The following is a 27,910-nucleotide window of genomic DNA, read 5'->3' as shown; positions in this document are numbered from 1 at the left end:
TGTACATCAATCAATCAATCAATTTTTATTTGTATAGGGCCCTTTTCAGGGTAGCCACAGAGCGCTTTACAGACTGGTAAACATACAACAAACGTACAGCAAAATAAAAAAACATAAATACAATAAAATCAAATATAGACCTGTAAACATTTTACATGATCTAGAATAAAGTGAGTGAACATTTCAGTAAATAAACTTAAAGTAAAATAAAAATTTAGGCACGGTGGAGAGAAAAACAAAAAACTCCTATGGATGGCATGTAGAAGAAAAAGAATCTCTGGGGGTCCACGGCTTAGGGCCCAGGCCTAATGGCTGCCTCCCCTCCAGGCAGTATAGTTATTACAGCAGCAAGGAGATCAGAAAGTTCTGTATCGGTGCTGCTGGCTGTGCTCTTCCCTCTGGAGGAGGCCTCTCTCTGGCCATCGGGGGTGGAGGGTTTGGACCATCAACAGGCTTTGGGTTGCGATGGCTCGTCAAACCTTGGGTGTGAATGCCCCGTTGACCCTCCGTGGTGGGGTGCTTCTGGGATGGGTTGTGCCTCATCAGACTTCCATGGTGGGGGACGAGGTGCCTCGTTGGACCCTCAGAGGAGGCTGTTGCTGGAAGACAAGAGGGCAGTCGTGCTCAGATACTGGTCATGCAGTGCAGGACATTTCCAAAGACATTTGTGCAATTGTATGTCCATGGCACACCGGCGGCACTATGGGCTACATGTGTCCAGCCCTCTCCAACACACTTTAATTGCAGGCGGAGGAAGCGTGTGCATGATTCCAGGTCACATAAACACACACACATGCAGTGCACTGTATTGGTGGGTGTGCGCAGCACTGGGCATATATCTCGTCCACAGTGCAGACGGAGGGGTTGTGTTTGTAGATGAGAAGTCATTAGGAATGTCACTGTCAGCAGGGCCTGTGAACGATCACTTCAGAGAACTCAATCAGCTGGAGGACGCAACGCACAGATCAACATCGCTGCTGCTGCTGCTGCTGCTCTCTTTTATTTCCAAGTACACAGTGATTTATGAAGCTGCAGAGATTATAAACTCACACACAAACACACACACACAGTCCTGCCCACAAAGGATAGTATTTCCCCTTTTTTATTTATCTTTGTTTCCCGGAGATGTGTGTGTTCAGGAATCTCACACTTTCTATCCTTATAGAACAATGCAAACAAAAAGAAAACATCTTAGTGTTTAATATAAGGATTGTGTACAATTCAGTGTAGTCTAAATGTCTGTTATTTTCAATGCAGTTTCAGCCTGTTTTGAAGAAGGGGCCCATTTTCTTTGCAAGGAAACAGTGAAATAGAGAACAAACTACAAGTGAAGGGTATAAGGCATCGCATTATTATCACTGGAAACAATCTCATTTGTTACTACACAATTGGCCTCCCTTGTCTGTTTAAGGTGGATAGAAATATATCACAACCCTTTAACAGAAAAGTGTTGTACTCACACTGAAATCTGTCACCTCCCTAATACACCTAACTTGCTTTAAACGATATGTCCAAAACCACGGCCCTAACGACGTCTAATAAACATGTATATCCCAACGACGGGAAGCCGAGAGTTAATAATCATCTCCCTTTGATATAATTAGCACGGCGGCCTTTAGAAAACTATGCAGATTCCATAAACAAAACGATGCGAGGCTTTGGCAGTTTTTGGGACGGACTCCCGCTGTTTCAGAAGAAAACACACACCGCTAATTGACTCCAAATTATCACATTACACAGATAAACCCCCCATCCTGTGGCCAGACCGATAGTGCAATTACCAGTTGTCAGACTTGGCTTACGCAAAACAATGAATTTAACAGGTGAATCAGAGATGGCCAGAAAGAACAGCTGTTAATTGTGTGAAACAAATTATGAAGATCTTGGATGATATGAACGGGCAGAAGGCCAGATCTTATCCCAGGGAAAAGCACGAAGATAAGTTGAGAGACGGGGTAAGGGATGGTGTTGATGTGGGGATATTTCAGAAGTTGGTTCATTTATAGAAAAGAAATTATCTGTGGCATCGCACCACAGACGGAGGATAATATTACTAGAGCCTGATATTCTCCAGATTACAGCTTGGCAGGGTAGATGTTAACAGTCGACTGTGTTGCAATAATTACCTGGACAAAAGCCACTGCAAAACTGGTATTTATATATTTATTATTTCAATAAAACTCGCTCCTGCGGACAATGCCATCCCACTTTAAATGCTTCAGTTAATCCCATATCCACAACGGATTACTCACTCAAGAATTGTTGATTGTGGCCTAAAACCTTTCCTGGGTGTCTGTGGTGAGAATGAAATTAGTATCGGTGGCGTAACTGCGCTGAACTGCTGAGTTTCAACACAATGGCTATTAAATGATCTATTCTATTGAAGGGGAATTAGACAGATACCCACAGTGCAGCAACGGCGCATAAATCGTGTCTTTACTGCGGAGTTTCCACGTAAACAGACCCACTGGTACCTGTCTACCTGCCGGTCTTTAGTAGCGAATGGAAAATAATGTCTGAAAAGCGGTCCAGTTGAGAGGGGTCTGTTTTCTGCTCACTGGGAGCCTTTTGAAGCCAAGAAATGGGGCATCGCTTGGCTGATTTAGATGTAGTTTGTTATTCTGTCGGTCTCGTAGTCCAGCTGAGTTTTTTTTTCCCCTCTACGCCTTAAAAGGCAGCTGAAATCGCCCTCCCGCAAGCTGGAAATATCCTTGAGCTCTCTAGACATGCTGACATCACACACAGCATCTGTTTGATCCTTCTTGAGAGGCTTTCTTCATCTGGACCCCGCGTCCTCTTTTCTCGATGTCTGCCACGGCCTATTGATGTGTTTACGGTACATTTATCACACACAATAACGGGGACGTTGGGTCACTCTTTCGAAGAACAAGCATGTTCTGAGAGAGCCGTGTCGGACGGATCCGGCCGCCCAGTCCTCGAGATGTCTAGGACAAAGGCAAGAGCTCGGAGTGCCAGACGAGAGCCTGAACACAGACCGAACAGCTCGGCTCGCTGCGTCTGTTTATTACAACATACGAGCTGCGAAATCCCGGGCACAATTGACTTGCATTAGAATTTTAAATCTTCTTATCCTGTTACAAACAGGGTCCCGGCGTTGTTCTGATAAGACGACGTCACAAAGGCTCACATTCACAGCTGTCTGAGTGAAAGTGACAGACAGGGGCTTCCTCGGGAACGCAGGCCAGGAGGAATAAACAAGATTTGTTTGACTTGCCGCTGGCGGGAGTGACGGAGAGAAGACAGCAATTATATGTTCAGGGCTCAGCACCTAATGCACAGCCTAGTCAAAATGTAAAAGTTAATACACTCTTATAGCTAATATAAATGCAAAGTTATTTTCCAAATTCATTGCTTCTATTTTCAAGCATATTACAGTAGGCAAGGACAACTTCTCTCAGTAAGCTCATGAAGGATAGAAGATTTTTGTTTACAGTTTTTGTTTCCATAAGTAAAGATCACCAGTTGTTTATACATGTACCATACGTTATAAATCACCAACCAATCACATACCTCTTACCTTGTGTGTAACTGTCATCCCTGTGTAGAATGATCAGATTTGAAAATGATCAGGACACTTAAATAAATGCTAGTGGTTCAAGTTTCACAGGATGTACGTTTGTTTTTAATAGTTTCCTAATGTTTGATTAGCATGAAAACACAACACCGTTCGGCTACCGAGGTCAGTCACAGCGGATCCCAGACAGAAACGTTTTTAGACAGAGAGGAAGGGAGTTGATTTCTAAATTTAATGGAAATAAACTTTGTGTGTGTCTAATCTTTACATGTGTGGTTTGTGCGGTTTGTGCAGCTTTGCTTCATGGTCGTCTCAGCCAAACTGCAAGAGAAGACATCTCTGATACAATATGAGACACCTTCACACGACCTATTAACTTACACAATAGTGTATGTTGTGTAGGTCCAATGCTCCTAATCAACGTCCTGGAGAGCTTTCATTCCATGGCAGCTCTCAATTGCATGACTGGTCTATGTATGATGGATGAGGGCTGTCTAGAGATGTTTCAAGGGCCACCAGTAGCAGTAGGCACTGCGTTGCACGCGAGTGGGGAAGAAGGTCGATCTCAATAGACAAAGAACAGATGACATAAAGAAACAAAAGGATGCTCTTGTGTAAGGTTGAAGTAAATGCATTGTGTTTCAAATATGGAAGACAAGAGAAAGGAATCATCTGCAGAAAATGACAGTGAACGTTCAGTGTCTCGCCAGCTCTCAAACCAGCGACACTTCAATCTGCAACATCATTCTTCAACCAGGAACCCCTTTACACAGAGATCTCCTTTAAAACACATGTGGTTTATTTTTTCTTACCGTGTTTTATTCTCCTTTTCATTGACCTAATAAACAAGCACCATTCGCTCTTGCGTGGCTTTACAGGAGAGCGTTGCCCTCAAACAGGAAAATGATAATTAAACAGACTAAAACCGTCCATTATGCAGATTACACTCCCAAGCTCTTACAAACCTGAGCACTAACACAAACACAAACACAACACCACTGTCGGCTCATTGGCTGTGGACAGAGATGGGGCATATTCACATACTTAAATTTTTACTCTTTTTTTGTGATATTTAAATAATACAAAAATTCAAATTTCACGGAGAGTAAAGTAAACCGATTCACTTTATTGGCAATATAATGCTGTGGTATTCACGTAGATTGAGGTCAAAAAGCAGAGTGAGGATTCTCCCACAGGGCGGTAAGCTGTCGTTTACTTTTCCATTGATGCAGCACAAAAAACAACTGGAAAAGAAAAGTGTTTGGCAGCAGCCTTTATTTTTCTATTTCTATCAGAACTGGCTGGACTTTAACACACATTTTTTTGGGGGGAGGCGACTCACGCTGTAGAGCAGGTGTCAACATTTAGAGCTAGAGGGCAAACTGGACTCACATCAAACTCAAAGATGTGATTTTGCTTTCCTGTCTCACAGTACGTATGGTTTGATGCCGGCAGTATTGATAATGATTACTGCATTATTGATTTTCAATAGGTATGTCTTGAAGGTGTTTTCTGTATTACAGGGAAATGCAAACAAACAAACAACAACCTTTTGTGCGGCAGGAGCGGCATCTTAAATGAATTGTGTATGATGTGTACATTAATTATTCCTGCTGTTGTTATTGTTGTAGTATTTATATTAGACATCATTAGAGTCGTAGTAGTAGCAGCCGCAGTAGTACCCGGGATAGTGTTCACATTATGTATCCTTTGTTTTCTTGAGACGACAATTATTTGCAAATTTGTAGAGTAATTGACCACATAAAAGGGGTAGCATGAGGCAATAAATCATTCTGTCACTTCCACATCAAGCAAGTGTTGCGCTGGCAGACCTGGAGCCGGGGGGATTGCGATTGTCAACAAGAGCTCAGTGTAAATTTCCATGTAAAGTCCTTCAACATTAAAAGTACAATCCCCAGCAACTCCCTCGCTTTAAGGCAAATGAGTTTCATTATCTGTTGGGGGATTTTTCCTGTGTCGGTGTGATTAAAGAAAGAGGGGATGAGGGGGAAAGCCAAGTTCATATCCCATACCTATATGTGTGTTAATATGTGTGTGTTAATGCTTTCGTCCTTAGCTGTAAAACCTTCCCATGCCAATATGAGTCCCGTCACCCTCCCTAAATCTGCGCTCCCGGCACCGCCCGGCGCAGGCTGACAGTTTAACGGTAATGAATTTCCTTCGGCAGTAATTAGGTTCACAGGAGTCCAGGTAATGTCTCCCTCCGTCCCCTGCTCTGACAGGCCGTCGCGGCCGAGGGTGAGCGCACGGAGCCGCGGATGAATTGACCATGTTTGATTTTGTAATTGTTTCTCGGCCCAGCAGTATCGACGCTTGTCCAAACATGGAGGCCCTGATTACGTCTGCGGGAAGGCGGCGGTTGGATTCCTCTCGTTCCCCGCAGGCTGCTCGAGCACAGTTTTCCACCGGCCGACTTAGTGACCTGTGTGTTTTAGCGAGGTGCAGGTAATCTAAAAAATACTGGCTGCTGGGGACGGTTATCATTTCCCCTGTAAATTGCTGTTGTCTAACCAGGGCTTTACGGTGGGAAAAGTCCATTGTCCTTTTCATTAAAACAATGCGAGCTGGGAAGATATGCCGACTGTAACAATCATTGCAGACCCACCTGTGTTATCAATACTAGTTGACCTAGTAGTCTGCTTTGGAAATTAAAGGTGCCGGTGGGTTATAAACAATCCAGGTTTCACTCTGAGACGTCGGGCACCAACAACGCCATGTTTAACCTCCACTATCTTCCAGAGTTATTTGAAAATGTATTTGCAAAACCACGAATGTGTTTCTTGACATTGTATAAATCATATTTCTGAACTGTGTATGAATACTAAAGGAGAGAAATGACACAGACACCCATACACAAAGGATATATAGGATTGGGGTATACAATCCAAACACTAGCACTATAAATACACACATCTTTGGGAATTCCTGCCTTTTCAATCTGTGTAGGATTTGTACTTCTCTAAACAACTACATTTAAATGACTCGAGACCACTCTGTGCTGTTATATGTTTAATTTAATTGATTAAGTGCCGAGAGGGATAATTACTGTACATAAATGTGCAAACTCATCACTTTTTTATTCTTCCTTTCAAAATACATCGATCTTGCAATATATCTGCTGATACGTTCAGTATGCAGGGCAATTAAAACCATCCTCTGTTTTACTGTCGTCGTTAATGCCGGATCCCAACAGTGATTGTATCAACACTCTGAACTAAAACAGGTATTTGTCTGCTGGCAACTCCAGCGCAATTTGTATTTTAATGGAAAACATGAAGACAAATCACATATTATTTAGTAGCAATTTCCCTTGTGTGTGTGTAACATTTAGGAAGTTTTGTTTTGCTTAAGTGGTACAGATAATGGTTTTAATTTATAAGAGCTGCAAAGTGTTTCATATCACTTTTCACAGACTCTGTCCGCTCAATCTGTTGTGTTTCTGTTCTGCTCCCCGTGTGAAATGCCAGCGTGTGAATGTGAGGGCGGTTGTTTGCTTGGCGGTTACGGTGACTTAAGTAGCTACACTGGGACAACCTCTGTTACACTGGTGCTGTGGGGAGCACTGGGATAGATCAGCCGAAGATGAACTCCTCTCCTCAGGGTTCAGTGCCTCCGAAATATTCAGCAGATCTGTTAATTGTGTGCAAAGGAGGGTCAGACGAGACGGTGAGACACGCAGGAGACGCTGCACCTCCGGCTCTGCTCCCCCGGCCACGGCGGTTGGGGATACGATCGCTCAGACGCTGGAAATGGGGCTTCGGATGAGGTGGTGGGGCTGGAAGTCAACATAAATGTCAAAGTAATGATGACTGGTGTTTGGAAGGTGCTCTGCACAGAGAGTGGTGCGATGCGGCTCGAGGTCTGCCACGGCGGCTCGGCGGGACTCGGCAGATGGGCACAGGCCTCCCCACACACTCCCTCACAAGCATACGTGCGTTTGTGTTCATTGATCAGCTATCATTAACGTGATTCATGAAAGGTTCGTTGCCCGTTTTGTTGTGTTTATGAAAATTGGCCCATTTCAACAGTACGAGCTGACAATTTCCTGTGAGGCCATGTAGCAAGTGCAGCACAATGACTGTGCCATGTCTACTGCAACACAGTACAGCTGTGCATCCGACTATGAACCGATCATGAGGAGTAGCTGTGGTAGTTATATGTAGTAGTTCACTAATGCTTGTGTCGGGTCTGAAGCATTTAAAAACTATCCACACTTTCAACACACACAACAGCTGTGAAATCATTGTAATTTGTTTAAGACTTTTAGTGGCTCTTTGGATGAACTTGCAGGTTATACTTTTAACAGAATTTAACCATACAATGTAACTAATGCTGCACAAAACCATTACTTGATTACTCAGAGAAGTTAAAAAGTAACTCACTGGGTTTAGTACGGGTAATGAGTAATGTCTGCATTAATCGTAAGGTCATACCAGACAATTAAAGTTGGTATTTTCCCAGAAAACACCAACTGAACAGTCAATTAATTGTTTGTGCAGCACTATCTATAATTGTTAGAGCCTGCAGACCGTGATGAGACACACTCCCACCAGTTTTCAAACCTCAGCAGAGCTCTCGGCAGGAATTTACACACAATCACAGTTTTGACTCTCAAATCAGACAGATTTCTGCTCAATACAGGCAAGAGACACATTCAGGATGATCACGGGAGGTGCCAGAAACTGTAACACGTTTGTATATTCTTTGTTGCTTTTAACAACAATCTTTCTGCAAAAAACAAAACGTCATAAAATAAGGAAAAAACAAATCTAGAAAAGTCAAAAATCGAAGGTGAGACAGACTTTCCTTTCTGAGATCCCTTCTATGGCAAGCCCGACTCTCATTTAGAGATATCTAAATAAGGTGCTTTTTAAAGATCTCTAAATGATTTGCAGATATCTCGAAATGATTTGAAAATATCTTTAAATGATTTAGAGATATCTGCAAATTACTTCCTATTCATTTAGAGATATGTCTAAATAATTTTGAGATATTTTCAAATGACTTCCTGTATTTTGGCTGAGATTATCACTTCCTGTTTCCTCATTCAGTTACATATGTTGATAATCTTGGTTTACATACAGGCAGTGATTTGGAGATATCTCTAAATCATTTAAAGAAATCTGCAAATAATTTAGAGATATCTCTACATGTACTTTTAAATGAGATATCTTTAAACGATTTGCAGATATCTCTAATTGATTTGCAGATATCTTTAAATGATTTAGAGATATCTTGAAATATTTGAAGATATCTAAAAATGAATTAAAGATATCTGTAAATGATAATTTGGCTAGTCATTTCCCTTCTGGGTGCTTGTTCTTTAAAGAGTGAGTAATGTACTGCTCAGAACGTGTCTAACACAGCTCAGTTCTGGGATGTTTCTTGCGGTGACCCGGTGAGAAGGAGTCTCTGCACACACCGGCCCAGTTTGGCTTTCGAACGGCGTTACTGCACTTGTGAAGGATTTTTCCTTTTGTGTCTTTCCTCCAGAATCTGCTAATTGATTAGAGAAGCGATCTCTGCGAGGCTGCAGAGCCAGGAAGGCAACTTGGCCGACGATCAGAACGAAAACGCAAAACTAATTAAAACATTGGCAATCATCACACAGAGCCCCAGCCAAAGAGAGTACAAAGTTAGTCTGAGGTGGAGGAGAGAGGGCTGTACACTGCTTTACCACAGGATCTCATATGTGGGTCAGTTCATAACAAAAAACAAAGAATTCGTCTGTTTAATTGTCAGCCTATTTCCCTGTTAGTTTGCTTCCTCAGCATTTCTGTTTCTGTAAAGGTCTCCAAAGGAATTGTGTCTACGATAAATGCAAATAGATTGTGTGTGTGTGTGTGTGCTGAACAGTTCTGGCACAACAGATTTATCAGAGTCATAACATATCTGGGGAATGTGGTTCACGTTCGGCACTTATGCACATTATTTTACACTCGATTCCGAAGTGTTCTAACGCTGATTCAGACACAATAAACTTCATTTAAAAGGTGCAACTAATTGCTGGGACTAAAAGTGTTTGTTTTTTAAATAGAGTCCCCCTACGCCAAAAGCAATCAAACAGAATTGACAAGTGAATTTGTTGTACCTTTATTTACAGTGCTTTGCAATATCTCCAAAACAGCTCCTTTGGGAAGTTACTGTGCTTATCTATTGGAGGTATTCACCCCCCTGGACTTTTGCATTTAAATGGAATTTGCGAATCAAAGGGAGGGGGGGGGGTCTAATTTAAATGCATCAAAATTTCAGGTTGTAACACAACAAAATGTGAAAGGTCTGAAGGGGGTTAACACGTCCTGCCGCTGTGTACAGTACTGCTAGTATTGTTGTTTTGTTGTCCAGGCAACTCATGTTAGTTGCACCCAGTTGTGGTTTGAACGACTTTCCTTTTTTTCACATGCTTCTGAAATATGACTTTTAATATTCTCCACTTTTTAAGAACAGCCACGAGTCCACATTTCTTTCTAAACGCGTCATGTGCGTTCTTTAAACGTTGGTCCCTGTGTCCTAATGCAGTTGCCCTCTGTGGGCTCAGCGTCTCACTGGTGTTGGTCTAGTAAGTGAGCGCATCCTCACAAGTACCCAGATGAAAGTTAATATTTTAATTAGGTTTGTCTATTTTATGTTGCCCTGGGAGGCTGCAGAAACTTTTCAGCGGCAACAACAGATCCATCTCCTCTGTAATCTTGGATCCAGAGAGTTGTGTACTGTGCTTGAGAAGCGCTTTGGTGAAAGCCAAAGAGCCCGGGGCTGTTACTGTCATTTGGAGATGCGATGCGATGAGGGAAGTCCACAGAGATTCCTACAATTGGTTAAACAAAAACAATGTTCTGCAGCTGTGTGCGTTTTCACAACAGAGGAATGAGCCGTTTCAACTTTTAAGTAGTTTCCTCACCCTGCACTACTATCACTGGCATCTACTCACAAGAGTGATGAAAACAAACACAAACAATGTGTCGTTTCATGCCGTAAGTAATTAGCTATATGCAGTGGAAACAGCTAACCAACAAATGAGGCACCACCAAGCTGATGTCATCAACCTTGACCACAGATAACTGGATTACAACATGTAGGGGTTACGGATGTTCTGCATGAAAAATACAGCTATGCTAACAATCCAGGCAGCAGTTTTGCATGTCACAAGCTTCTCTCAAACTTCAAACCAAACAGCCTGGATCTCTTCTCCTGCGCTGACATCTCCCTGAGTGGTTAGCAGCAAAGAAAACATGCTTCCCAAAAAAGTTTTGAACCGAGCTCTTCAAACAGATCTCTGGTAATTACACAGCGATGCTCTCGGGAGAAAGAGGAACTTCTCCTCTCCCTTGCCGCGTCCGCCCTCTGCCTCGCCGGCTCCCCACTAACAAAACCACGGCTTCCAACGCAGGGAACACTCCAGAGCGGCCGGCTGAGAGGTTTGGTGAGGTACAAAAATACCGCTCTAATGAGTTCAAATGACACCGAATAATCAAACTATACATTTGCATGAGGGAGACCAAAATCCCTAGCTGGCCTGGTTTCATGTCAACTACAAAAATGTACACAGTTAAGAGAGGTCTGTGATTATCCATTTCCCTCAAGAAGTCCTTGTAGATCAAATATGGGAACCGTGTGGGATTCTCCTGTATGATTAGTCACATGGAAACGAGACATAATGCTTTAGTGCTCCACCAGATCTGGCAGCGCTGAAGATGTCCCAGGAGGAGGGTGTTTGAGAAACAATATCATGTTTTTAAATATTGGGTCGTGATCAGTTAACCATTAATTTCTTCCAGATTTATGGTTGCAAAGACCACATCTTGGATTTAATGGCGCATTCCGGTGGCTTTTGAGAGGGGCTGTCCTTTTGACTGCCTGGCTTGTTTGTTTGCTTCATTCCACAGAGATCGTCTCTTCTGTGGACCATTATCTCTGTCAAAAAACATCGGGAGACTCAAAGCAAAGAGTGGGGATGGACCACAAGAAGCGAATCCACCGACCGCAGCCCTGCTCAGTTTGGGTAACAATGCATGCACGTCTCGATCTGCGGTCGTCCCTGCGATCTGTCCCAAGGTCGATGTGTTTTTGAAGCTCGGCTCTTGGACGGGGGCCACTATTGTAAGATGTCCAGGCCCAGGATGTAGGCTTCACTGTGGTCAGAGCATGTCATGTTCTTGCAGGGGAAGTGCTCTACTGCCAACCTTTGACAACGCCATTTTAAAAAAGGCAGTGGTAGATGATAAATGTTTAACCACAACTAGTGTACTCAGAGTGGGGGGGGATGAGTACAAAGTGTAGTTTTGACAGATGTAAAGTTCAAGTAAAAAGAAAAGCAGTAATTACTGTAGTAGAAAACTGTTTTAGCAGCAGATGTATAGAAAAAAACAAATATCTGTTTTGTAACTAGAATAACTTCTCAAGGTCATTTCTTTCCATTTCTAACATGCAGAAAGAGTTTGTCAGCCTTGTGATTGCTGTTGTTGTGTTCTTTGGGTTTATTGTTTTGACTGAAATGTGAAGTGGCTCCAGCGTGTTGTTTTGGGGGGACTCGGCAGTGTCTGAACTGCCAGTCATCTTGAAGAGTGTGACCGCGCTCTGGTTTGGGGACGCTGACAAGCTTCTCCGAGAGATTGGGACAAGGCGTCTGGCAGAAATGCCTTCTCTTTGTAGATAATTACTATGTTCTTGTCGCAAAGCAGATGGGGAAACGGTCCTCGGCCCTTTTCAATAATAGGAACACTTCCTGGCAGCGAGAACATTTCGTTTTTCCATCTCGCATGCAAGAGAACATATCATTTAATGACATTCGCAATATATATTAGTTTATAGGCATGAATGGTCACATTAGTGCAGTTTAGACCGCTTACATCAGCTTGTTCTGTAGTGATATTAATTTGGTCCATATCAGTTGCCAGTAGGAGTAAGTGGAAACATCTTGGGGAGGACTTCTTCCAACAGAGGATCGATACAGGCGGATGGTGATGGTACCAGAAATCTCGATATTCGTTTTTTCCAGACTTCTTCGAACCGTAAGCAGCAGTAAATCGTGCCTCAAATGTTTGTGTCAGAGTTCTCCTGGAAAGTGGCATTTTGGAAAATGGAAACAAAGTTGGTTTTGGCGGAGAAATGGAGCAGAGAGAAGCTTATAAAATACAGTATTTGAAACAACCCCTAAGTGCATTATGCTTGGCTGCAGAAAAAGATTATGGCATTATTTCTGTAGTCCACAGACCGTGAATAGCAAATACCATATATAGTACCAGATATTTTTTTTACTAATACACACGTACGCTCACACAAATGCTTACTGTAACTGTGTTCACTTGTAAAGCTGACATGAGTTAAAGGCTTGCCAGGAAAGGCACAGCCGATATTTCTGTTTTCATTCTGTTTTCAGATAATTACGTGTTTTTCGCCCTGTAAGAAAACCTCGCGATGATCGTCGTGCTTAATTTGTGAAATACATCTCTATTATGAGAGCACTTTGAGAGCAGGGCTGTGTGACTGGAATGGGATTTCAAAATCTTGTGTGACGCCCACCGCGCAGGGGTCGCCCGCAGGGGAGATAATGTCAGGACTCGGGGTCTCTGCCTATCCGATACGTGTGTCTTTCTCTGGGGAAACTAATTGCCGCCGTTGTGAAAAGGCGGCTCGTCTGCGTGGGATCGGCTCGGCGGTCCACCGAGGGTTAAGATTAACAAAACTCATTTCACTTCCACACTAAACCCGACCATTCAATTTAGCTTAGTTCGTGGCAGGTTTTTTTGTCTCCTCTCTGCTGATATCCTGTGATTTAGAAGCTTGACTAAAATAGCGACATTTTTAAATGGGCTAAATCTGCCCAATATTTTATATTTTATTGTCATTTATTTATTATGATTATTATTTCAGTAACACTGCTTTGGATTTAGGCTGAAATAGGATAGCATATGTGTAAGAACAGGATTATTCATTGTGTACTTAAGTTATTCTCTTCTGCCCCCCGAATAGGTGTTTTAGGTTCTTACAGATTTTCCAAAGTTCTCAGTTCATATTTTTAACGCTGATATTTTTAGCTTATTCAGCTGCTAATGTATATTGTTCCAGCCAAAAGGAATATTTCAGAATAAGTAGGAAAAAAGAAATCATGTGTGCCTTAATGAGCGTCTTATATAAGGATCATGTCATATAATATCAATATTCTACAGGAAAGCACCTGCTATTTATCTTTCTAAACCAGGCTAGGATAAGATCAGATTTGATACAAACATGTAAACCAGTGTCATCAGTTTTCAGTTTTTGTATTCTGTCTGTACACACACACACACACACACACACACACAAACATAGCTGCTTTGAAGCCAACTTTCAGATTTCAGCACAATAACGTAACCTCTCAGCTATGATTGGGCACTTTAATTTCCATCTGATAATTACGATGGACAGTTTCCCTAATTCTCCAGTGTATTTATTTCCAAGATACCCAGCCAACATGATCTGTGCTTTAGATTTCTCTTAAAGTACCTCATAGTTGTTCCCAAAAGGTATTCCTACTATGTTATTATTAAATTACAGAGAATATAACATTGTGAATATCGGATGGTATAGAATATCAGGGATGCTAATGCACTTAGGGGTTATTTAGTCCATTAAAAGTTTGGAGTTTACTTCACTGAACTTGTGTGATATATTCATTTCTTCTGTAGAAATCCCTTTTCAATAAGAGCAGTATTTGCTGTGGAAATATCAACGATAAAGTATAAACAAAACTAGTCCAATTGCAAACAAACTTTTATTTATGACTAATGTTCCCGTTCTTGTATAATGAATCCTTGTGTTTCACAACATCTGGATCTGTTTAGAAATATATATATACATACCTAACCTTTATCTGTATATGTGTGTAACTTGCCTGCAATGCAAGACTTTTTATTTTATATGATAAACATTGCAAATATAATATCTGGCTGCCTGTCATTAACTTTCAATCGTCTGTATCAAGATTCAGATTTACTTTAAGAAATGTTACGTGCAAAACTGAAATTTAATTCTGTTTGAGGGCGCTTGAATATATTTGTATTCTTCTTATGATTTATTTATTTGCAGACACCCTTATTCAGGGCAACATATGTGTTTTATATACTTCACAGCATGCCAACTAATATCAGAGATAATACTAGAGAAAAATCATGTCATAAACCTGTTTTATGTTATTATTTTGTACAAACCACAAATCTGTAACTTTATATCTTCTACTTAATACCAGCATCGTCGGTCATTTCTTACGTGTTCAGGAAGCCATGAGATTGAGGTGAAACAAACAGACGATACGGTGGACTTCAGACGGCATTTACCGAATCAACGGCTGCGATTTCCAGTAAGCGCTGCACATTAAGCGCAGTACGCGGTGTACGGGACACAAGAAACAAGGGGAAAATAACATGACAAAGGACACGTGTGTGTGTGTGTATAATATACGATTGCTCCGTTTTTAAAAGAAACCTCTTTTTCTCTTTTTTATTATTAAAAACATATCCGTGTCATTTTTCAACCTTGAGAAAAACAGAACACAATTTAATGTTGGCTACAGGCACATTTTGAAGCTTTTCCAGCGTGGAAGAGGTTTATCTTATTTCTTCAGGTGGGCAGAGAATAACAGATGAGACCAAATAAAAGGAGGAAGGAGACAGTGTGAATGAAGGAGGGATGCAGTCAGAGCCACTTTCTGGCCGCGGTGCTGGTTTATGGAGGCTTATCAACAGGGCCAGCGGGCTTTTAATTGAAATGTTACGCAAAGTACATTACTGTTGCATTTGTGTGGCTTTTTGTTGTGGCTTTGAAAGGGATGGCGATTCTGTTTGGTAGAATGTTTGATCATTATTATTTTTTATTTTATTTTTTGTATGGGTTGTTTTTGTTTTAAAGATATATTGAGTGAAGGAAAGGATTATATTATTTTAAGGAAATGAATGAAATGCTATGTTCCTTTAGAGCAACAGCTTATTTCGCTTTTGCTAGCTGTCAAAAAGTCACAGATTGTATTTACATATTTAAATCTTTTTTTTAACCCTGTATAGTGATTGTTTTTGGATAAACTTGCCACCCAAACAAACAAACAAACAAACAAACAAATAATCCTCTCCTCACAATCTCAGAGTTTTACCATTTTTAGTATGTTGCTTTTGTGATAAAAATGGCTACAAGAAAATCAGACATCGGTTTCATTTTGCACATTCTCTGACATGGAATAAGCTTTACAGACATTTACAATGAAAATGAGTCGAGTGAAACTAAGCAGAAACTGTAGTATTTACTTTGTGCTGCAAAAGGTAGACAAGTAAACAATTAAACTTGCACGTTATTTAAGATCCACAATGGCTTAAAGCAACAATACCAGCCGGTTTGAGTGTAATTGTGAATAGTACAGTATATCTTGCTCTGTTGTCTGTGTTTCATTATCTGATTTGCTTAAGCACATCCAATATTCATTGCCACCCTTCATGAAAGTCTGCATGAAACCTGTCAGCGTGTGGGATCGCTGTTTATCATGATTTTCCTCGGCAAGGAATGGAAAATCCCAGGTCATCTCCTGTCAGCCAGCCGCGTTCTTGGGAGATAATGATTCATTTCGGTCGGGGGCTCATTCTCACAGGCCGCATCGTCGGCGGGTCTCTCCTCTGCGGATGATCTCCTCTGCTGCAAATGAATGGAGTAGAACATTAGCTGGAAGAGCAGCCGTGCTGATCTGACGAGACGCAGCTCACGTTAATAAAGCGGCCGCTCATGCCGGTGAGGGGAGGCCAGGCAGGAGCAGAGGCATCATGCCAGGGCGAGGGCCCGTGCTGAGCCTCCTGGGGGGAGAGGACACAGGCGTTGTGTTGATCTGCTCTTTACAGCAGGGAGATGCGTGGCATCGTTTGTCCAAAAGCCCTCTGCGCTCGCCTGTAGTGTGATAGTGTGAGAATCATGATTCAGGATGATTCACTCAGGCCTAGATAATAATAACATAAGAAAGTGTTCAATGGAGAGGAGCCCATTCACCCCATCGTGCTGGTTTGGTGTCCATTCATAACTAAGTGATCAAGGATCCTATCCAGTCTGTTTTTGAATGTTCCCAAATTGTCTCTTCAGCCACATCGCTGGGGAGTTTGTTCAGATTGTGACGCCTCTCTGTGTGAAGAAGTGTCTCCTGTTTTCTGTCTTGAATGCCTTGAAGCCCAATTTCCATTTGTGTCCCCGGGTGCGTGTGTCCCTGCTGATCTGGAAAAGCTCCTCTGGTTTGATGTGGTCGATGCCTTTCATGATTTTGAGGACTTGGATCAAGTCCCCACGTAGTCTCCTCTGTTCCAGGGTGAAAAGGTTCAGTTCCTCAGTCTCTCAGTAGGACGTTCCCTTCAGACCTGGAATAAGTCTGGTTGCTCTCCTCTGAACTGCCTCTAGAGCAGCGATATCTTTCTTGAAGTGTGGAGCCCAGAACTGCACACAGTATCCAGATGAGGTAAATAATGTTACGTGATGCCGTACGGGAACGCATCAAAAGCCACCATCTAACAGTAATACTTACACCGATACTAGAACTAATAATTGTTAGATAACACACATGCTTCTCAAAATGATCAGAGCATCGTCATCTAACGTAAACAGTATTTCAGCCACATCAGCAGAAATCTCAGACAATTTTCTTTGACCCAACGCAAAATACTGACTACATCTCCAGAAATACTGTCAAAAGAGACTCTTACAGACACACACTGCACACAACCTGACAATCTGACAGACTGGCGGACTTGACACACACATCCAGACAAGTCCCGCCTAAACCAGTGATGAAATACGAGCTGACAGCATAGTTTACACACCTGTGCATCGTGGGAAATAATGTTTATTGTGACCTATGAAAGTAGGCTATAAATTCAGTCCACGGACGAGTATTTTGAATCAAGTGCTTCTACTCCTGTTTTATTTCACTGTTGCACTAATTAACTAACATTTGTTTATTTTGCATAACCGGTTGAATGTGGAAATATTGGATGGTGTGATTAGATTCCTATCTAACAGTCAAATTAGTTCATTATTCAGATATTGCTTGTTACACACGTTATTCAACAAGACTGCCTTGTGATTAGAGAAATAAAAAAACCTTCTTTAGAAACACAATTGTTCTATATGTATTCAGACTAAACTCACTGTGTTCAATTCAAAAGCACCCTTTCTTGCATGATTAACATAAGTAGCAGGTAATTACAGTAGCAGAGTATGAGTTTGCAGCTCCAATTTCAATCCTGGAAGAATTATTAATTGCATGACTATTTGCATGATAAAAGAATCATAATTTGTAGGTAAGATGATAATCGGTTGCTCTTTTAGCCCTGGAACTGACGTAAGTATTCGCAAAGAGGATGCAAAACCAAATTAAAACCTTCAGCGATCATATCTGACACAGTTTGAGTGATAGTCGGGTTTAACAAGAGGAGCTTCCTGTTTTCTGAAAACACAGCAAAAAGACAAAACATTCTCGGTCCGCGGCAGGTGACCGTTGACTGTTCATTGAGCATTAGAGACAGCTTTGGCTTATCCTGAAATTGCGTTATTGGCAGCCGAGCCTCACTCTGTTTGATTTGGTAACCAATCGAGCAACTTTTGAATCAGTCCCTGAGGTTCGAGACATTTGTTCTTTGTTGAAAAGTGCACTTCAAAGCTGCTCCTAACGTTAGCTATTATATGGGCAAATAAACAGATAATAAACAGTGCACAGTCTAATTCCCACACAGAAATTAAATTGCAAGACACTAATGAGCTCTTTCATGGCGTGTCTATAAAGTGAACATTGCTGAAGGCTACAGTTCTGTTCACAACAGCAGTTTTCCTTTTCCTTTTTCTGTTCCTTTTCAAAGAATACATCTGTAGACCCAAATTCTGTGTTTGGTTTATTGGTCTTCGGAGATTAAGACATAATACAACTAACCTCTGAACCCCTTCTTGACAGCCCATGAACCGTACGTGCCCTTCCTCTGTAAGGATATCTGTCCCGAAATGAGGGGAACAGGGAAGGTTAGAAAAATAATTGAACGTGTAAGCGGAATAAAAAATGATTTGCGATCTGAGGCGCCTTTATTTGCTGTGGGGATAATTAACGTGCTTTACTCTTGGTTAACTTATAATGGACGCGTCAGTGAATGAATTAAACGAGTGTAAAAACTTGAGTGTGCTTTATCACTCCTTGGCAACCGTAAAGAAAGGGATTATTTTTGTGCATGTGATTTCAATATAGAGAGGATCTTTACATTCTTACTTTCTGAGGTCAAAAAGCCCAATTGAGTCATTATATCACATTTTATATATTCGCCGTACGTTACACAGGCTCCCACGGCTGTTCTTAATGGGAAACGTGTAATAAATTTAACTCAGTGTGAAGGTCTGTATCCAATTTCCTCAGGGTACCGAGAGAACCAACACGGCAACTTGATCTCAAAATGAATGGAAAAAGGATATTTCAATATTTATCGCAAATTTGCAAGTAAACAGGTTCCCAAACACTGGCTGGATGTTTCCCAAAATGTTTCCACTTTGATCTACAGTTTCTCTTTTCCACGTCGCACCTGCATACACACACACACACACACACACACACAGCTTTTGTCTTAATTTATTTGTGGTGTAAGATTATGTAACTGCAGAAAAACCACACACACACACACAGACAAAACAGTATTACAGTGCTATAACTCTTACTAACCCGATCTCTTGAAACGCTACAACATTACACTGTCATGAGAAGCAACTGTAAATGTAGTGGATTAAGCAGGGAATTAAAGTGGCTCTCTGAGGGAATGCTTACCGACCAGTTTTAATAGATTCTCCGCAAGACAGAAAATTAATTAAAAACATTGAGTAAATCTAAAGGCAGGGAAAATAAGATGAGCCAAGATAAAGTAAATCAGAACATATCCGATACTTGGGAATCATTTATGCAGCCGATGTTATTTTTGTATAACTTCTGTGATTAAAAACAAAAGGCCAGGATATCAACTGGGACATACACTCACCTAAAGGATTATTAGGAACACCTGTTCAATTTCTCATTAATGCAATTATCTAACCAACCAATCACATGGCAGATGCTTCAATGCATTTAGGGGTGTGGTCCTGGTCAAGACAATCTCCTGAACTCCAAACTGAATGTCTGAATGGGAAAGAAAGGTGATTTAAGCAATTTTGAGCGTGGCATGGTTGTTGGTGCCAGACGGGCCGGTCTGAGTATTTCACAATCTGCTCAGTTACTGGGATTTTCACGCACAACCATTTCTAGGGTTTACAAAGAATGGTGTGAAAAGGGAAAAACATCCAGTATGCGGCAGTCCTGTGGGCGAAAATGCCTTGTTGATGCTAGAGGTCAGAGGAGAATGGGCCGACTGATTCAAGCTGATAGAAGAGCAACTTTGACTGAAATAACCACTCGTTACAACCGAGGTATGCAGCAAAGCATTTGTGAAGCCACAACACGTACAACCTTGAGGCGGATGGGCTACAACAGCAGGAGACCCCACCGGGTACCACTCATCTCCACTACAAATAGGAAAAAGAGGCTACAATTTGCACAAGCTCACCAAAATTGGACAGTTGAAGACTGGAAAAATGTTGCCTGGTCTGATGAGTCTCGATTTCTGTTGAGACATTCAGATGGTAGAGTCAGAATTTGGCGTAAACAGAATGAGAACATGGATCCATCGTGCCTTGTTACCACTGTACAGGCTGGTGGTGGTGGTGTAATGGTGTGGGGGATGTTTTCTTGGCACACTTTAGGCCCCTTAGTGCCAATTGGGCATCGTTTAAATGCCACGGCCTACCTGAGCATTGTTTCTGACCATGTCCATCCCTTTATGACCACCATGTACCCATCCTCTGATGGCTACTTCCAGCAGGATAATGCACCATGTCACAAAGGTGGAATCATTTCAAATTGGTTTCTTGAACATGACAATGAGTTCACTGTACTAAACTGGCCCCCACAGTCACCAGATCTCAACCCAATAGAGCATCTTTGGGATGTGGTGGAACGGGAGCTTCGTGCCCTGGATGTGCATCCCACAAATCTCCATCAACTGCAAGATGCTATCCTATCAATATGGGCCAACATTTCTAAAGAATGCTTTCAGCACCTTGTTGAATCAATGAATTAAGGCAGTTCTGAAGGCGAAAGGGGGTCAAACACAGTATTAGTATGGTGTTCCTAATAATCCTTTAGGTGAGTGTATATTAATACACAGAGTAACAAAGTGCTATGAGTGACACCTGAACAAATACAAACATACAATATAGAAATAGTCAAACATAACTAATCCCATCCTTCATCCAAAATAAACTTGGTGTACGAGTAGTTACCCCCACAATATGATCAGTGGACAGACACTGGAACCTTAAAGCTGAATATAAGAACATCAGAAAGTGTCCAGTCGAGAGGAGCCCATTCGCCCCATCGTGCTCGTTTGGTGTCCATTAATAACCGAGTGATCAAGGATCCTATCCAGTCTGTTTTTGAATGTTCCCAAATTGTCTCTTCAGCCACATCGCTGGTGAATTTGTTCAGATTGTGACGCCTCTCTGTGTGAAGAAGTGTCTCCTGTTTTCTGTCTTGAATGCCTTGAAGCCTAATTTTCATCTGTGTCCCCGGGTCCTTGTGTCCCTGCAGATCAGTAGTGTCTGCGCTGTTTGTATTTATTTCATTAGAAATGCACCGGCCCATGAGACAGTCGCTATTGAAGAGGACGGGTGTTAAAATCCACTTGTGACATGACTCAACATAAAATCAATACAGCGGCACCGTAGAGAAAATCCCTCTGAATGGATCACCTTCGCAGGAGTATTCAGCAAGACGGAGCGGTGGGCCGGTCTAAGTGACACCCAGATCAATCTGACATGGCAGCGCCGAGCTCTGCCCCAAAGTGACGGTGATGCATTGCCACTCCGGGGACGTCTGTCTCCTTCTAAGCACTCGGATCGCTTTGCTGCGCAGATAGCATCTCTGTGCGTTTGGGCCGCAAAGTGGCCAAGAGTAACAGCGTCGATATCAGTCTGGCTCTTGTCTTCTCATTGAGCCACAGCTGCACAATGTATAACATAACTTTCATGCACAGGAAAAGAAAAAAAGGTTTTAATAGCGTCTTGGCACCTCTACTTCGGTTTGATATTTGACTTAAGGTACAGTCATTAAATGTTATTACTGCACATTAACAGCTTTTTCAGGACCACATTTTGACTGACTCCTACGAATTGATAAACCTGTTAACGTGTTTTTTCCACCCTGAACTTCTCTCACGCTTGCTCTCCCACATAGTTAGAGAGCAGATGCACTTCCTGCTTCTGTGAGGCAGAGATATTGTAGAAAGCCACCCCATTAATCCCCAAACTGTCCTTGAGTCGCTTCCAACTTCCAACTATTGAATGTGTCTTTCACTGCCTTACGTAAACACAGACCAGAGGTGGTGGATATTCAGCCCCCAAACACCAACTGACACAGATCTCTTCAAATACAAGAAAAGCTGTTCCTATTGATCATAAGATTCAGTCTCTGTATAACAAGATTGATGAATGACTCAGTGGCGTATTGATTAGGCAACAACTGGAATTACCACAGCGATGGACGGACCTTTTTAGTTTGTCTGAATCAGATAGTCTGCTTTTAAAGAGATCAATGGTTCTCCATTGGATTTCAATTCCCAATGTCAACACATCGCTCCCTGGCTTAGCAGTCCGCAGGTACGGATTTACATACGGCACATAATAAATACCCTGCAATAAACTCAACAGTACTGGATCAGTTTTTCATTGCTTTCAATACATTTTTCAATGTTTGTAGTTTGGGCATTACTGGCAAATTAACTCCTACAAAGAAGGTAAATCAGCCAAACATCTTCTGAAGGCAAGACATTGTCTGTTTTTTGGGTTACATTTTTATTAACATTGGTATTATTTGAAATGTAATAATTTAACCAGAAAGTATCCAGAGTGTAAGCGATATATTCTTTATGTCACCTTCACTAACCATTTATCAATATTTGAATATATTGAAAGATACATTTGTTTTACCTACACTTAAAAAAAACACAACGTAGCACATTTAAAAGTTTATAAATATTGAATGGAGCTGGTTTATACAGGTCATTGTTATTTGGCAGCTTAATTGAAGGGTGGCGTTGGCGTTCAGCAGGTCCACGTGGGAACTGAAGAGCCATCAATGGCCTGTCCATGGTGCATTAATAGACGTTTACTCGAATATGGTTTTCCTCTTATTAGTCCCCAGTTGCTATTTATGGCTCGTCTGGTAATATGCCGCCACCTATTATTCTTTCGGATGCAGAGTTGTTGATGAAATCTTCCTCAGCCTCATTAAGTCATAATGAATCTATTTCCTTTTTAAACAGATACGCTCGTTGCGCTCATTCCCTCTGTCCTGTGAAGCAGAACTAATGGGTTTGTGAAAAGTTGACCTCCTAAGAGCACCGATCACCTCATGCTACGTTACACCGGCTGAAGGAGGTAATGGAGAGAATGGCCAGAGACCAAGCGCCAAGCCCGGGTTCACCAAGGCATCGTGGCCCCGGGTCTGGGGAGGCGGGAGACACTGGAACGGAATGATTCCGAGCATTCTTCAGCTGCTGTTATTGTTGATAGACTTATTTGTCTGGAGGGAGGTGATGGACAAATCTGTGCAATGGCACAGATGCAGGAAAAAGGTGCACAAAGTACTACTGTATGTACAGATTTTTTCGTTTGCTGAAAATGAACTTTCATCCCTTGCTTTTAGGTGGGAACATACCATTCTTCTGCTTGTCTTGAAACACACAGATGATAGTGTTTCCCTGGAATTCGTCTTGTGTTACACTTGAATAATTTCTACACAGATGTGATTAAAAACATCTAAATCAAACCTTACAGACAAAGCTTTTGCTACTAAGTTACATTTTCTTGAAGACTGATTGTTCAGCTCATTTGTTTTACAGTGAAGCTGGGCTAAATGGAAAAAGATGTTTTAGGCACATAGATGAGGTTGGATGCAAAATGCTTTTATGTTGCTGTAAAGAAATCTACAGAAGGGACCTGTACAAAACAAATACCAGCAAAAATAAAATGTAGCATGCAACCGTATAGTTTCTAAACATCCTGATGAGGAAATAGGCAACACTTTAGATTGCGTGGCCCAATTTAATATTCAATAGATACTCAATTAACATTAAAATTGCTTGATCATTACAATTTAATAGAACGTTAATTGAATATCTAACTATAGAAACAATAGCAAGACAGTCAACGTGAAGAAACACTGAAAGTGTCTAAAGTTACAAAATAGCTCAGCTGTCAAAGTGTGCCCCAATTGTCTCTTTTAACTTGGGTTTGAGATCTTCACTTTGATTGGCTGAACCATTTTGTAACTTGTGTTTTTTCACATTGACAATGCTTTTGATAGATAGATATTACATTAACTTTCTATTGATCTCTATGTGTCAAGCAGTTGAATGTTAATAGATTATTGATTGACTGCCTTATTTAATATTAAATCAGGCCATGCAATCTAAAGGGGTACCAGAAAATACTGCAAAAACATCCGATTTGTATTCAAACAATGCACTGCTGTGTGTTTTGGGGGTGGAGGATGTTTCTAAATTTCACAAATCCATAGTACAGCCCCACTGGCCCACATCCTTGTTCTTGGAGGAGCGTGTTGCTGAGCAGGCTGTTCTAGCGAAATCTTGTTTGTTTGTGGTTATTAAAGTATACTCAAATGTACCCTGAGCATATATGACTCAAAGGTGGAAAAATATATAAATTACAGAGGAAAATGGAGCAACCTTGCGATTACTAGGTCCTCCTTCATTATAAATTATACTCCAGGCCGTATTACCCTTCTTGGTACGGTGAGATAGATGGGCGATTTCTCACGGCAAAATTCAGCAGCCTGGAGATTAATATATATAATGTAAAATAATGTTATTTGCTTAACCGTGTAAATTAAAGTCAGCCATTTAAAAACGGATGCGTTTCGTTTCAATTATTATAATTTTGTTTGATTACTCTTAATGTAAACCTTAAAAAACATATTTAATGACGCATCAGATGTGTGGCGAAATGAGAGAATCGTGTCGCATTCAATCAGGAATGACTTATTTACATTCTGGACCACGGGAGCGATGTTGGCATTATTGTCGTTATACGAAATGTTTAATTGTACCATTGGGGGTCAGTCCTGTCTGGATGCCAGCGTTGTTCTGCATGGGTAACTGGGTGTAGCCGTCTCACATGCTATCTCATTATGTTTTATACTTGAGTACAGCTGTACGCATTAGGGTTTAGTTACACACTGTTACACACAGCTGTGTTGGCATTGACTTATACGATTGATCTCTGCAGGAACGAGGCGTGGAGGCGTCCAGATTCCATTAGTATGGTTTGGCTCATATTTTAGCTTGGGATATTACAACAATATAGCAAATAGTACACAAACAGAGGCTACAATACTCTGAAGGATGAAATTCATTAAAAGTTCAAGATTCAAATTAAATAGTTTGAGAGAAAGGAATGGAGAGAGAGGGAAGAAATCCATTACTTTGACCTAAATGTGAATTTTGACAACTTGTTCAAAACTAATTCAAGGCGTGTGTGTTTGTGTGTGTGTTGCTATGAAGATCCCTGTTTGGGACACTTCTGGATGCAAATATAAAAATGTATTAAACAGTGGGCCAGAAAATATGCTGTACAGGAAATGTGCAAATTGGCAGAGGGTTTAAAAGCCAGGTGTGTCTGCACAGTAACTTTGGCCGTTTCCTTCCAGATAACATTTGCTAACACTGTTCATGTGTAATACATTAATCACACGGACAGGCTGTTTACACGACCTAATGTATACAAGCACTTACATTTAATGGCCATGTAAAATAGTGACTTTTTATAGCAAGCCTAAAGGACTCCTTTCTTGATTCCACAGAAAGGGTCTCACTGCAGTAGCTAATTAATCATCAGGCTGTGGGCCATAAAGGAGATTTAGCTCCATCTTCCTTAAATCGGTTGGGTCATAATGGCCAGTTTGTTCTTGATTGTATTGATTTATTTATTCTTACTTGCCATTACTAGAATAAGCTAAACAAAATGGTGGAATGATCTGGTGTATTATAATGTAATTGTGCAAAAAATTGTTACATTATAACTAATAGAAATGTATATTCAGAAAGAGCGTATAGTAGTAAACAATCATATATATGTATCTATTGATTGATATATATTATTGTTAACTATTATCAGTTTGATAGTTGTATCCTGTTTATGTACTTATTTGTAATGTTCAATACTAAATTGGGCAGCCTCCATTACAATGACATTCATAAATTCCACACCTGCAAAGGTTACAAAACCCGAAACATCCTCGACCCGACACAGTGACACTTACACACGATTAAGCAGATTCCCTCTCACAACACCCTCCACCTCGCTACTATACAATTCAAGAAAAAACAGTGGAGGGACAGTGTCTGAAAATGATGATTTCTCAGTTGGTTAGTCTACTGAGAGGTCACAGGGTTGTGGAAGACTTGATCAAACAACAATAGGTTCCGGGGAAGGAATGAAAGAAACACATAATGATAGGATACATGGAGTGAGTCCAGAGCTTTGATTCGGAGGAGAGCTCAGCCTCTTTGGATATCCTTTTACAGCGGGCAGCACTAATGACGATCATGGATAAATTAGGGAGGCTGTCATTAGCAGGAGGGTCACGCTGTCAAAAACATTACGGAAAGCGCCTCGTGAAGATGGGCCTGAATAAGAGATACCATATTTAGACAGCTGGGTGGGAGTGCACATATGAGAGAGAGAGAGAGAGACAGAGAGCACGGGTAATTTCTTTCCCCAGATTAAGGAGCACTGAAATTGTAGATTGCACACCAGCTATATTGAGGTTAAGCAGAACTGGCAGGGGGAGCAAAACCAATGTACACATTTGACTTGATTATAGATATTATCGTTTCTGTGGAATTAAAATGATTAAGTTGGAAACAATATAATTGCCTTTCATACCTCCGATAGTTTTACATAAAGACAAAACCCAACTCCTCAGTAGAGTTTTATAAACTATTTTCTGCAAAGAAAAATGTAAACAAAATAAGTGCAGTTGTTCAGATTAATTAAGTAATAGGTTGAAGACTCCACATGCCGCACTAAACCACTGCACTTATTTTGTGTTTGTGTGCACTTAGGTTTAGTTTTAGTGGGACACCAAACTTGGTGCAAGTATTTTGTAGGTATTACATATAGTTTCTGTTTGAAAAATAATAAAAAAGCATCCTCCGCAAGCAACAGGAAAAAGGCAGATTTTGATGTACCCATTTCTTTAACAAAATCACAAAATGTTACCTGATATTCATTTTGGTATTGCGATTTGAAACAAAAAGCATCATCACCACGTGTCCTATTACAGCCCGGACAATAACATCGCAGTGCCGTCACCGTGTCTGTGGCATCGGCTCATTATGGCAAGCGCCGTTTTATCCACAATATAATAGTCTTTCCTTTCTCCGATCCTTTACAGCGAGCTACCTGTCCTTTAAGATGGTGTGCTGGTAATATCGCAACACCTAGCCAGTTTGCTTTCCGTCTCCGAACTCCGACTGCTTCAAACCTCGACTTCTGTGTATTCATTTTACGATAACCCCCTCCACAAAAAGCACAACATCGCCGGATTATCAGCACCTCGTTCAAGTCTTGCCACATTTGGTCAAGCTGCCAGGGATGGGAAACTAAAGGGGACGCGTCTCCGAGAGGGAAACAAACGCATCTCCCCAGTAAAGGAAGAAAAGGGAAAAAAGTAAATTGAAGCTGCAGCAATCTCGGGCAGATTATTTACCGAGTCCTGATGACAGCGTCGGCAGCCCGGCCATAGTGTTCCTGTCTGTTTCCGTGGCGATGATAATAGGAAATTTCGAGGAGCAAACACAGTGCCAGGCCTTATTATAGGCATGTTGCTGTGCTGTGCAATGAGTGAAGAAAGTCACTGATGACTTTATTAAGTGAAGTTACAGGCTATTTGTCATGTCAGTGTCTCTGTCCAAAGTTAAATGGAGCATGCCAGCTTGCCAGAGATGGCTGCCTTTGCTATCCTCTCTTGTTCAATTAGTCTGCAGATATGTCAGTCCAGATATGCAGATCCCATATAAATAAAGGTTAACCCTTTCCGTGTCGGCATTATTAAAACCACAGAGAATGCAGAGCTTGTCAGAGCTATGGGCTGCACAGTCTGGACTAGATGTGGTAACCATAGAGCACAGATAAGTGTCAGTGAGATATGCCGCACTTAAAAGCAATTTCCACGCTCACACCTCCAACGCTGGCCGGGAAGCTGCAGAGTTTGAA

The 27,910-nt window shown here is 41.4% G+C and overlaps 1 long non-coding RNA gene across 1 annotated transcript; it reads right to left on the bottom strand.

Moving 5' to 3' along the window:
* On the bottom strand, window positions 1–27,748 carry LOC136759589 (uncharacterized). The gene is made up of 2 exons (XR_010820055.1): window positions 27,405–27,748; window positions 1–599 (listed from the first exon to the last, which is right to left on the bottom strand). It is a non-coding gene; the product is annotated as an uncharacterized LOC136759589 (long non-coding RNA).
* Between the last annotated feature and the right edge of the window lie 162 nt (window positions 27,749–27,910).

Source organism: Amia ocellicauda, chromosome 10 (assembly GCF_036373705.1).
Source record: "Amia ocellicauda isolate fAmiCal2 chromosome 10, fAmiCal2.hap1, whole genome shotgun sequence".
Classification (NCBI taxonomy): Eukaryota; Metazoa; Chordata; class Actinopteri; order Amiiformes; family Amiidae; genus Amia; species Amia ocellicauda.
This window is presented reverse-complemented; position numbering and strand designations above follow the sequence as displayed.